Raw genomic sequence first — 12,267 nt, forward strand, 5'->3', positions numbered from 1 at the left:
TTATAATTTCATAGTTTTACTCTAACATCCTGCAGACGGTAGCAATGCATGTGGGAACACGGGCACACGGGCACTCCCATGTCTGAAGCATAGAGCTAAAGCCCTTCAAAGGCTCTTTGCTGACTTGCTCTAAAACTCCCCAGAACAGTACCTGAACACTTCTGAGAACAGGCAGCTGCATATAAGCCTAGAAAGAAATTTGGCAAAATACGTATTGATCTATTTTGCCATTGGCTCTGTGGCATACATGTTTTTTGAGTGGTCATCCCTGCCTGCATTTTCAAACTTCAGCATTTTAGCTATGCCAATGTGGCTCTGCTAGGGCAAATGCTTTCTGGAGATATTCCAGGGGCATAGGCTGTGATCTGCCTAACTCCATTTGAAATACTCCATGGATATCTGCCCTAACTGATCAGAAAAGGGCACTGGTTTGTCTCTTCTGACATGCTGTCGGTATGGCTAGGGAACCTCAGTAGGCTGTGAACGGTGGTGAATTTGGTCAGCTGCATCTGTCTCAGTGATGAGTACCTGTCGATGAAAAAGGCCCCATTTCAAGTTAAAAGCCAATTGCATTGAGTATGGCATTGAGAACATATTTGCACTTAAAGTGAATAACATCGTCCTAGAAAACTTCAAAATGTACACCAAGAAAACCTCATCATGCCATTTATACAGTTGCTTTTGAAAGCATAATCCATTTGGGGATGTTTGTGACCTGAAATTTTATAACTATTTTATTTCTTTTTATATTGCCTTCATTTTTCTGCTGCTGCTGATGCAGGTTATGAGAAGTATGGTATGAGAAGTATTTATGACTTAAGTGCATTTCCCTTGAATTGGCCTCCGATAATACAGTTGCTTCAGAGAGCAGGGGTGGGAGAGTTAGTGACCTAGGGCTCAAATCACTTAAAGTTAAGCACATTATACCGGCTACTCGCACTGCTCAGCATCTTGCAAAATATTCCCTACAGGTTACATTTGCTGTACATAAACTAGTTTTTTAAAAAAATACGTATTTGCTACTGCCAAGACTGAGTCCTTTAAATCCAGTGGTAAAGTGGTTGAGTCAGCGTTTTGGAATAGGTTTCTTGTTTGTGGATTTTTGTTCTGTCTGGTCGACTGACACAGCTGGGTCATTCGCTGGGTGAGGTTGTGCCAGACAAAAATCCTTGCCTCAGCTCTGCCAGGAGTTACCTGCCCGATGCACTGACTGCCATTTCATCCTTGCTCTGCGCCCACCGGACCCGTGGGGTGCTCAGCCCAATTCCGCGTGGGTGGATGTGAATGAGATGAAAAAAGGACCTGGTTATTGTCAGTGGTGGGACACCTCAGCTGTGGCAAGTGGGCAGAGAAAGAGTGAGGGAATTGCTTGGGGAAAATTAGGACTTAGAAAACTCTTAAGTCCTAAGAAAATTAAAATTTCTAATTAGAAAAATTAGAAATTTAGCACAAGACGAAACGTTTGTTTTCAGCATCCTGCCTGTAAATGGTCTGTCTGCTTCTGGAATCTAAGTCCTGAGCCAAGCCACCATTGCTTTCAGCGCAGGAGGCAAGAGCCTGGCACCTCTGGGGTGGACAAGTGCTTCTGGTCCCTTCCTGCACGGAGCTGCAGCGCTTGGCAACAAGACGCCCTGCTGCAACCCAGCCCTGGGCTGGCACCCTCGTGGAGTTGCCCGTAAGCCTTGCGGCTGTTTCAAGGGCAAGTTTTTCCTCTGTTGCCGTTAGTGCTGGATTTTCATTCATTTTATGTCATGGTGTTTGAATCACTGCAGCACCAGGAGCTGGAGCTGTGCGTTTATTTCATTTACCCCGAGGTAGTTGCTACTTGTTTGGTAGAGCAGGTTTGTACCTGGTGTTGCGGGGCGCACGCTACTGCGACAGTCTCAGTTATACCAGTTCCTTGAAGCATTCAGTATTCCAGCGTGGCTTTCTGCCTCATGTCCTTCCAATTTAACTGTATTAGTCTGTTTAATGGTGCCAAAAGGCCACATATTGGCTCTCCGTGAAGCCTCAAACAGTAGATGCATACTTTTAAATAGTTAAGTAAATGTTAATTATGATTCACGAATAGTTTTTCCCCAACTATTAAGTAATATCAAACACTGATTTTTTCAATCAGTAATTGTTTTTCCAGCTGCAGAATGGGACCAAGTACTCAATATTTTTAGAGGGTTATTTTTGCAGCTGCTCGGCTGCTTTAAGCATAAAAGTCTTATGTTATTTTGTAGGGCTTGACAGCCTTGGATGCACATTGGGCACAAGTTACTGAAAGCCTGTGGTGGAAGTGGGATGATGACAATCTTCTGGTGCACCTTGGTTAGCTGTGGATAGTTTGGACCGCATCCAGATAAGCTGAAAATAGCATATTGGGCACTTTTGAAAGTTTGTGGTTTTGCAGCTTTTTCTCACAAAAATCTGAAGTCTCTTTCTTTCTCACTGTACTAGTTATTACACAGGTGGAAATTAGCTATTTTTTCCCTCTCAAGATCTTGAGAGTTTCTGTAAGGGATTCAGCCAGTGTGAATTATTTCATGAAATAACGGTTTGACTTGTTGGACCTCTTTGCAAATAGTATAATACCACAGAATTTTGTTGTAGAAATACATGTTATGTGCCTTTCACTGAAAGATCTTAAGATGGTTTCAAATATCAATTAAACCATACATCATGATGATAAAGGAAGAGATACTGTTCTCACCCATCAGGAAGACTACCCTGGCTGTGAGTACATTGCTCACATTTGCCCAGTGATTCATTAGCCAAGCCAGTAAAACAATCAAAGAAGTCTGATGCAGTGGCTTACTGGTAGCTTTTCTGCAGCCGATTGCTCATTTTGACATGATGCACAACAGCATCAGAGCATTTACTTAGGAACTTACCTTTTTTGTGCATCTCCTTTCTCTGGTTTTCCCACCAGATCTGCTCTGCTGCCTCATAACACTGCTGTTTGCATAAGCAGTTGCTGTAATTCTTTGAAGCTGTGAATAAGACATCTCCTTCTAAATATCACTGATGTGTTTTGATGAAGCCATAGTTGGGACCACAGGGTGCTCAAAGGACACTTAAGAGTGAGAGCTAGAGAGAGGCTGATGTTGGTAAGGCAGAAGACCAAATAGTGAAGGTTAAATTATGTTTAATGTTCAGTTGTGTTGGTTTTTTAAGCCAAAACGAAAAAGAAGCAGAATAAAAAGCTTCTGCAAAGCAGAAGTGCGAGTGAAATGAAACGTAGTGGCTAGACAAATGAAAAAAACACATTCATGAAAAAACCCACCAAACTTAAATTTCAAAGCCCCGGTAGAGGAGGTGATCTGTCGGCCACCCAGCTTGGACTGGGCGCCCAACTGGAACTCATGGTCTGGGTTCAGTTCCCCGCCTCAGTCACAGGTTTCCTGTGCGTTCTCAGGCAACCTCCTTCATCTGCCCCATGACCAACTTCCTCATTTGTGCAGCAGCCATCGTCCTCCTCCCTTCCATCGTGAGGGTGAAGCCTACTGATGCTACTGAAAGACATGGATATTGCGGTGGGGAGAGCCAGTCCAGGGACTGGAGCGAGAGGGATGGGCTTCCTCGCAGGGGATAGTCACCCATGCTGCTTGCAATTTCAGCGTTCAAGAGTAGAGGAAATGATTTGCAGATCTAGAAAGGGTTGGGTTTTTTTCTTTCCGAGTCTTTCAGGCCTGTTTCTCGTGGAGTTTGGCTGCCCCGGTGCAGCGGCAGGCATTTGGAGTATTCCCTGTCTCTTGCCTTTCTCCTCACAGTCTGTCTCCCCATGACTTGGAGTCATTCCTGTCTGCTCGACCCACACAAACCCAATGGGATCAGAAACGCAGCTTCTGTCATCTCCCGAGTTATGCAGAGATCTCTTGACATTTAAATGCGCTTGTGTGTTAGAAAGAAACTGAAGAATGCTTGAGTCTGGTCAGGACGTGGCCCTAGCAGTCAAGGAAGGTAGTATGAAGGAGCAAGCCTTCACCTTCCCAGCCTCCTGGCAAGGTGTGCGCTGGCACAGTGTTGCTGAACCTGCTGAGGGTGTCCGGATAGCCTGGCACCACAGTTGGCCTTCAGGCCCTCTGCTCCTCCACTCAGCCCCTGATAGGCAAATATTCATTTAAGAGATTTTGATATGAATTCACCTGGTACCGATGCTAATTCTGAGTAAGGAGTCAGAAATGACAAGTCACATGCCTTTTGATGTGTCCTTTTATCTCCTGTGAGTTGGTAGTTAAACTTTTCTCACCCCTTAGAGGATTTATTTTTCTCTGGGAGGAGGGTGTGGAGCCCCATACACTCTTTTTCTCCTCCAAACATTAGTAATGCTCTTCTCCAGCCACTGACGAGATCTTGAAAGTGCAGACAGGTTCATATTCAGACCAGAGCCATGTTTTGTTTTCTATTTGATTCTGCTACAACAGCTCTTGCTGTTTCCTGTCCTCCCACCTTCTTACTGCCTTCCCTTTTTTTGGCCCTGATTTCACAAACTTTCCTTTGACCTGACCCTCGACTTTCTCCGAGCTGCCAGCCTTAATAAGAGATCCTCCTCTTTGGGACCTGCGTAGTCCTCCCATCCCTGCTGTATTTCAGCCCTCGTCCCATGGCCCCAGAAACACTTCTGCAGCCTTGCTTTGAGATCCACAGTCACCTGGACCTCTCTCTGCCACCGATTCTCCCTATGCTGACCCTTCTGTGAGAATTTTCCTCTCCGTCATGACTTGTGTCTGGTAGGATACAGAAGTGGCACAAGGTGCTCTTCCCTCCCAGGTCCTCCCTCACCTACTTACTCCTGAATGGCAGCCAGCCTTTGTCTTGGGCAGGTTGGCTTTTCTTCAGTAACTCTCTCATTAAGTTACTTTCCTGTTTATTTTTCCCCACCACTTCACTGCACCCAGCTTTCCCTCTCTCCTCATTCACGACATGGTTTGGTTTGGTTCCGGTTTCTCATTCAGACCCCAGCTGACGGCAGCACACAGCAGCCTAAATTCTGAGCCCGGGTGCTGAACGAGGGTCATACCACAGGTCCACCAGCCCTGCCTCTGACCATGGCCAGGAGTGGACATCCGTGGAGAGTGCGTGAGAAGGCAGCAGGCAAGCAGGGGTAGTGCCAGGCACTGGGGGATGCGCTGGAAAGGCTGTGTTTTAGAGCCCTCCAGAGACAGAGGGTGCATAAGCCTTGGTAGACCTGGGAGCAGCTCCATTGATTTTGTTCTAGTTAATCCCATTTTGGATTAATAAAGAGCCTGCGTCTTGCTTGGAGAGGCACAATGCGGCTCCAGGTTGGCTGCTGCATCTAACCCAAACCTCTAAGTATGAGGGTTCTCAGTTACAGGAAAAGCAATGTCTCACCCCTTCTGAGGCTGGTTAGCTCAGAGTCACCTGTCATGAGAAAATACAGCTGGTTTGAGATGTGGTGCTGCTGACACTGGGTGTCCCTTCTCCACCTGCCATGCTTATCCCTTTTCCCAACTGGTAAACCTGGGAATTTGATCTGCTTACAGCTCCAAGGGGCTGCTGCCTGAAAATATGGCAACGGCTTAGTTGTCCATTGCTGTTTCAACCCCACACCCAAGCTACAAGTAACAAGTTATTGAACTAATTTAGCTTTATACCAAAGAAGTGATTTTCATCCTGCAAATCAGGAAGCCAGCTATTTAACGTTGTGTAATTGACTTTAGCTGTAAGACTCAATATACTTACCTAAGATTACAGTTCAATAAAATCTGATTGCGCCGAGAGCAACAGGAATTGTAGAAACACTCAGGGATTGTTTTCTGCCTTTGCTGTGGACAAGCTACATTGGATGTCTTCTGGTCCTTTATGGTTTGGGTTATGCTGCTGCTTGACCTGCACATTGGCAGGAACACCTTGAGGTGGCACCGTTTGGTGCTGGGTGGTGAAGCCAAGTGGCTGAAATGATGGGTAGCCTTCTTCAGTCAGTTTTACATGGGTGACTCTCTCATTTCAGCATGCCCTGCTGGTCTGGGGCTGGGGGAACGGGAAGTAAGCTGTGTCTGGTTTCATTATGATGGTGATGATAAAAGGATCCACAAGGTATATGAGATTAAAAGCCCTATAACATTGCAGGCCAAATCATGCACAGAGAACAAAACCTGAAATCAGTTCAGTGCCTAAACATCCTTTTGTCTTGCCTCACCCAGTGTAGAAATAAATACGGGAAAACAAATATTTATTCAGAATTTCCTCTCACTATTTACCAAGTAGGAAGCTGTGTTAAGCCTATTTCTACACAGAAACATTTGCTGGCCATTGTGCATTGCCTTTTATAGCTGTGTGCTGTAATTGTGGAGAGCCTTTTTGCCCAAGTATTCATTAATGAGTTTTTCATCAGCCACTCTGAACAAATGGGAAAGCATTAGATTTAATTTTTCGCTTGCAGAGCTTCAGGGAGAAGTACAGACTTTTTCAGCGGGATGAGGACACTGGCACAGGTAATGAGTAATTCGGGATGACGGCTGAACAGACAGTGTGGTAAGTGTCCTTGACACACACTGGGACACAAACTTTGTTATTCTTTTTTCCTAGAGGTAGGTCCCAAACCACAACCCTTGATCCAAATGTGAGCTTATGTCATTAGGTGTGCTCACCTACCACCATGCTTATTTTCTCCATTATTTCTTCCAAGTATTAATTATCCTGTTGCAAGCAGGAAAGGAAAAGTATACTTTCAGACCAAACTAATAGATTTGGCTGGTTCTGATACACTGGCTTCATAAGCAATAAAATATATAACACTGCCTGGTTACAGCACTTGCTGTACTAATTGTTCTCTGTGCAACTGCCTATTTTTTGCATAATTTTAAACAAATGCCAGGACTACAGAGAATAATAAAACAAGGTAATCAAGGCAGAACAGGCAGGTTTTATGGTATGAGTCAAAAACAAAACACAAAAACCCTCCAAAAGCCATGAGAATCGGAAAGAGAGGCTCTTTCAGGTGGCAAAGTTAAGCTATAATTACTGGGTGCAGAGAACATTTTTCTTACAGGAATGAGCAGTGAGAGTGGATCGTGCCGGACATCCCTGAAGCTGGGATAGCCACAGTTTAGGAGCAGAGAAGGGAGCTTGCGAAGAAAATCATTCTTTGTTCTGGTTATGGAGTTGACTTTGATTCTGGCCTAATGCATGCTGGTTCTTACTACTGCTTTGAGTGATGGTTAACTGGGATGGTGAGAAAACTGATATTAACTTCTGTTTTCAGATGGCATGAAACTGAAGAAGAAATTCATCTAGTGCCCAAGTTTTCTGTTTGAGTTGAGCTGTTAGGGAGAACTAGACAGACATGTAAAGCATAGTCTTTCCTATTCTAGTTACCTTTTTTTATGAAATGGTGAACTCTGTTTTGCTTTGTTCCCCATGCCTTGATTTTTTTCATCGTGACATTCAGGAGTGGGTGCAAAATGAACTAAAAAGCAGCCGTGGCAGATACAGTTCAAATTTCGCCCACTTTGTTTGCATCAAAACACTAACGTACATTTGTACACAACCCACTGGCACGCAGTGCCAGATGGCAAATGGTTTGGTAGTATTGGCAGTGCTCTCATGAAGCCAAATACGATTCTTTTGCTTGCTGGCTTGAGAGTGCAAAGTGCTTTTAATTCCCATTCAGTTTTTCTCTGTTTCCTCTGTCTTAGTATTGCCACCCTTGTACCTTGGAATAATAAAACTTGAAAGAGTTTATAAAAGTTGCAGTCAAAAGCATGTGTTATCCTAGGTCAGGCAGATAAAATCAGTGCTAACTAAGTGCAGTCTCTTCTCAAATCTGGCCAAAATAGTGTGTTTCCTCACATTTTGGGAGTGTGTCTGTCCATTTCTCTCTAAAGTAGCTGAAGAAAGTAAAAGTGTAGATATGAGATTCCCCAAATAATGTTGTAAGGTTGATGAAATTCATTGGATTCTGTGCTGAATATAGCTAAAGCTATATGCTTCTGGATGTCGTTTCTAAATCACAACTGAGATTGCATCTTGTTTAGTATTGTCGTAGGTTTGTTTCATAAACGTAGCTCTGCAGTCATTTCTTCTTTCAAAAGAGCTGTGTAAATTTCTTGCATTAAGATGTTTTGTCATTGAAAAGGAAGACTTTCATCTAAATCCGCTTTGACCCATTTGAAGGAGATGGAGTACAATATTTTACAGATACTTCTAAGTATTAGCTTCATGTCCAGCCACGTACACAGTTACAGAAATAAAATCTAATGTAATCTCCAGCCAGTAAATAATTTTCTTTTCCCTTTTTATGCCATTTGTTCCATCATTCCTTCTCCTCCACAGCTTTGGATTTAGTCTGTCTTGTTCTAAAATCTACCATTGTATTAGTCTCCGTACGTGGTGTTTATATGGGTGTTCCTTCACCTTCTCCAAAGTATACTGAGGTTCTCCTCTCTCCATGCCTTGTTTTGGAGAATTAGTAGCATGCTGTGTAATGCATGAGTTACTGATACAAGCTGAGAGCTGTGCCTCTGGCAGCGCTGCTGGTGTACTCCAGCTGCTGGAGGGTGCTCAGTCTGCAGCACCAGGCTGGAGTTGCTGCCAGGCAAAACACAATTGGGCATCACATCAGCTCCACAGTACTGGCGGTTTCAGTCTACCGACAAAGCCTACTATAGGTATGGCCATTAATTTCTCACCCATCCAGGGACATACTTCTAATAAGATCATGTATCCGCTGTTAAATGTTTCAAATACTGTCCCCTTAATCTGTAAATTATCGGTCCATTTAACAGGGCTCTGTGTTCAGTCCCAGCCTTGACACCTGGGTGATACCCATTGAGCCTGGTGCTCCTGCCCCAGTCATCTCCTCTCCGTTTTCATGCTAATGGGGTGGCCTAATCCTCCTTCTGTTACAGTCTCACACTTGTTTCTCCCTTTGGTTTCTTTTTTTTTGTTGTTGTTCTAATGATTTTGCTATTCCAGGGCAGATTCCCTGGCAGAAGACCCACAGTACAGCTGTCTAGCATCACCCTTACCCTGGTAGTAGCAACCACGCAGTTTTGTGTCACCTTTTCTTCAGAAAACACCACTAGAGGCAGTTGCAGGCTCACTTGATCTTTCCCTGTTTAGAAGATGTGAAAATAATTAATGAATCGTTCTGGGGAGGTGTGACCTGAGGGATACAGACGCGTGGGAGTGCATGTTTGTTGAAAGCATCAGAAGGGGAATCACTCCGTTATCCGAGTATCGGTGTTGAAAGGTGGGAAATCAGCATGCTCTGAAGCTTCATTGAAACTTGATTCTTCTCGCATCTTCCTAGAAGATACTTAATTTTAGAAAAGCACAGGAAGAGGGGAGAACAGAAGCTCTTAAATTCCCAGGGTTTCCTTTGGGGGAAGAGATCCCGCAGCAGAAGGAGAGAATTCTTCTAATAATCTTTGCAGCATTTAATCCCAAGAAAATGCAATAAAATCAGTGCTTCCACTGCGAGTTGGCAGCATATTCTTTCCGTAACAAGACCTGCTTTTGGTTTCTTTGTAGTACAGTCTGATTCAAACTGTACTGAGCTGACTGAGGAGAGCGAAATCTGTTTTTGACAGATGTTTCCCATGATCTGGCGAATACAAACACTCCTGCGAGATGACAGGCGGCTTGTTTACATAGGAAATCTATTTTTTTAAATAAAAAAAAAACAACAAAAAACACACAAACACAAAGCAACATTCGGATCAGTCATTCTGATCAAGGCAGTGTCAATTATTAGGCTGTAAGGGGAACTGATGACTCAACTTAGGCACAGCGCTGCGGCGGTCCCCGATTTTCGGTTTCATAACAGATTCTTTTCAGGAATGCTTTTCATTCATACCCGACATTTAAGCGTGTCTCTCGGAGTGTGTGTTATTTTGTGATCAGTATGCGAGAGACCGGTATCAGCCTGTGACGAGCGGTTGTGCAGAATCTGGGAGATGTCCCTGTGCCTCGGTGGGACGCCAGGCGCCCGGTGGGAGAGGGCTCCTCTGACCCATCACATCGCCCGCCTGGACCATACCCGCACATCACCAGTGTTGTCAGTCACCACGTTAAATTTATAGATAAGCTCGCGTCAATAAAATTGAAAAGGACTTTGATTCAGAAAGCGAAATGTTTTGATCAGATCCCGTGCTTAGTAATTCCAGCAAGCGCGCTTGTTAAAACGGGTGAGTCAGAAATGGAAATGCAAAGCATTTCTCTGAACGGTGGCCGGAAATTAGCTCTGAAAACTGAAACAAAGCCCAGACCGCAGTTTTATCTATTTGCTTAATAATTTTAGATCTGCGAAAATCCCTTTGTCTTTGGGAGACATTTTGATTCCTCTCTTGTAGCGCTGGTGTGATCCTTAGGCTGGATGATCAGTCATGTCAGGACTGCCTGACGTGTCTTAATTTTTTGGTTTAAAAAAATTAGTTCCCTGTAAGTGACTTCATTGCCTGTGGTGCTGCCTGATTCTGTCACAGCATGTGGTAGAAGTTAGTGGAAGTATTAGGCAGGACGGGATGTTGCAATATTTGAGGTCGTGTAATAACTGAGGAAGAAATCCAGGGGAATTGAGTGGAGTCACTCAGCTGCTTATTGCCCAATGCATAGCTTATATACATATGGCACACAGGGCTGTGTGACTGCTCCGACACCAAACACTCATTGATTTGGGGCTGGCTGCTCCCCAGCTTAGCATGGAGAGGTGGCGGTGGTGACAGCCGCTCCGTTTGTAGCCCTCTGTCCGTGGAGAGAGAGCAGAGGGGGGTCATCAGAGTTTTGATGTTAGTAGAGGTGGTCTTGCTGCAAAAAAATTAAAAATCAGCATATTGGGTGATAGATAGCAGCGTTCTGGTCCTCATCCTGCACCCAAGATGTTACTACTTTCTTCTCTACTGACGTCTAGGTACTTGCTGCTCATCCTTGAGAGTGAGTCTGGATGCTTTGGACTTGCTGCACGGCCTTGGACAACGTAGGGACTGTCTTCCTGGCAGCTGTTGCGTGGTCTGAGGCTCACAAATGTAAATCACGGTGGAGGAGGACAAAGTAATGTATGTGTTTAAGGGACTTGCAATTCCCATGGCAAGGCTGGTGAAGTAGTGCTCGTTTCAAAGAGAAGACGGTCTGGGTGATTTTTCTTAATTACTGTTTACCTAAATAAATAAATAATGCATATTCATGGCTTTAACTAAAGTAACTCGTGTTGAAATGTTTACCTCTCCCGAGGATAATTATTAAGGGTGGGGTGGGGGGGTGCAGCAATTAATAATAAAACATTTAGACGAGATTACAGAATGTTCTGATTGGAATAGTAAACATTATGCTAGAAATAAAAGCAAATACATGGAGCTGTCTTGAATTTTAAAAAAAAATTACTATGCTATCCGAAGAAACACACTGAACAGAAGCGGTTCAGGTGAAGGGGTGCAGCTCCTGGTCTTGGAGTCTTCAATATCACACAGAGGTTCCTTCAGCATAAAGTTAGATTTGATGGTAAGTTCTCCTTCAATTCCAGTCCAGAAAAAATGACACGAATATTGGCATCCACACAGATCAGTGTAGCAGCTGTAATATCCATCAGCATCGCTTTGAGGCTGGTGCGCGTTGATTCTCAAACTGAGTGACGGAGAGTGTTTCAGCTGTTTGTATCAGTAGTAAACAAAACCTTCGTTTGTGTTGTGAGCCTTCCCCCCTCACCCCCCTCCCATTTCATACAGTCCTTTGAATGAAATTCTTTGCTCAGCTGAGAGTTTGAAATTTGGACCCATCCTTTCATGTCTTTTGGCTATGGTTCTTTAGCTGGTTAATCAGCTCAAAGAGAGCCAGTGATGTGTTCAAAGATTTCTGTGACAGCTGCATACCATTAGGCTGAATGATTTTAAAAAAACCCCATAATTGTAGTTTAGCGCAGTAAATAAAGATTGGTCTTTTGGTTTAACATACAGTAGCAAGAGAACTGAGCTTTGGACAAAAGAGAGCTGCTGCTTAACCCCGTGCAGACAAAGCTTGTGGGTATGGTGGAGCTGGTCTGCCTTGTAGCTTTAACCCGCATCCAGTTTTTCTGGACCAGCAGAGGAGTGTGATCGAGCAATGGGATGTAGCTGCCTTTTTGCACTGGGTTGGAGACGAAAAGGAGTGTAGAAGATGAGCAGAAAGTAGTTAGGGGCACCAAGGCAGCCTGAGGGGTCCACAGCCTTCCACTGCTCCCTCCTCAAGCTTGGTGCCACCTCGGAGCTCCTGATGCAGATGGTGTGGGCTCTCCTTGATCACAGAGGTGTCCTCAGCCAGCCTTAGAGGAGCAAGCTGCTGTCC

At 44.4% G+C, this 12,267-nt stretch overlaps 1 protein-coding gene across 2 annotated transcripts in view; it reads left to right on the forward strand.

The window, feature by feature from the left end:
* BACH2 (BACH transcriptional regulator 2) overlaps positions 1 to 12,267 on the forward strand; it is a 192,776-nt gene that overhangs the window by 85,756 nt on the left and 94,753 nt on the right. The gene's annotated exons all lie outside the window — the stretch shown is intronic.

Source organism: Nipponia nippon, unplaced genomic scaffold (genome assembly GCF_047370975.1).
Source record: "Nipponia nippon isolate SJK-2023a ecotype South Korea unplaced genomic scaffold, ASM4737097v1 scaffold_4, whole genome shotgun sequence".
In the NCBI taxonomy this organism is placed as follows: domain Eukaryota; kingdom Metazoa; phylum Chordata; class Aves; order Pelecaniformes; family Threskiornithidae; genus Nipponia; species Nipponia nippon.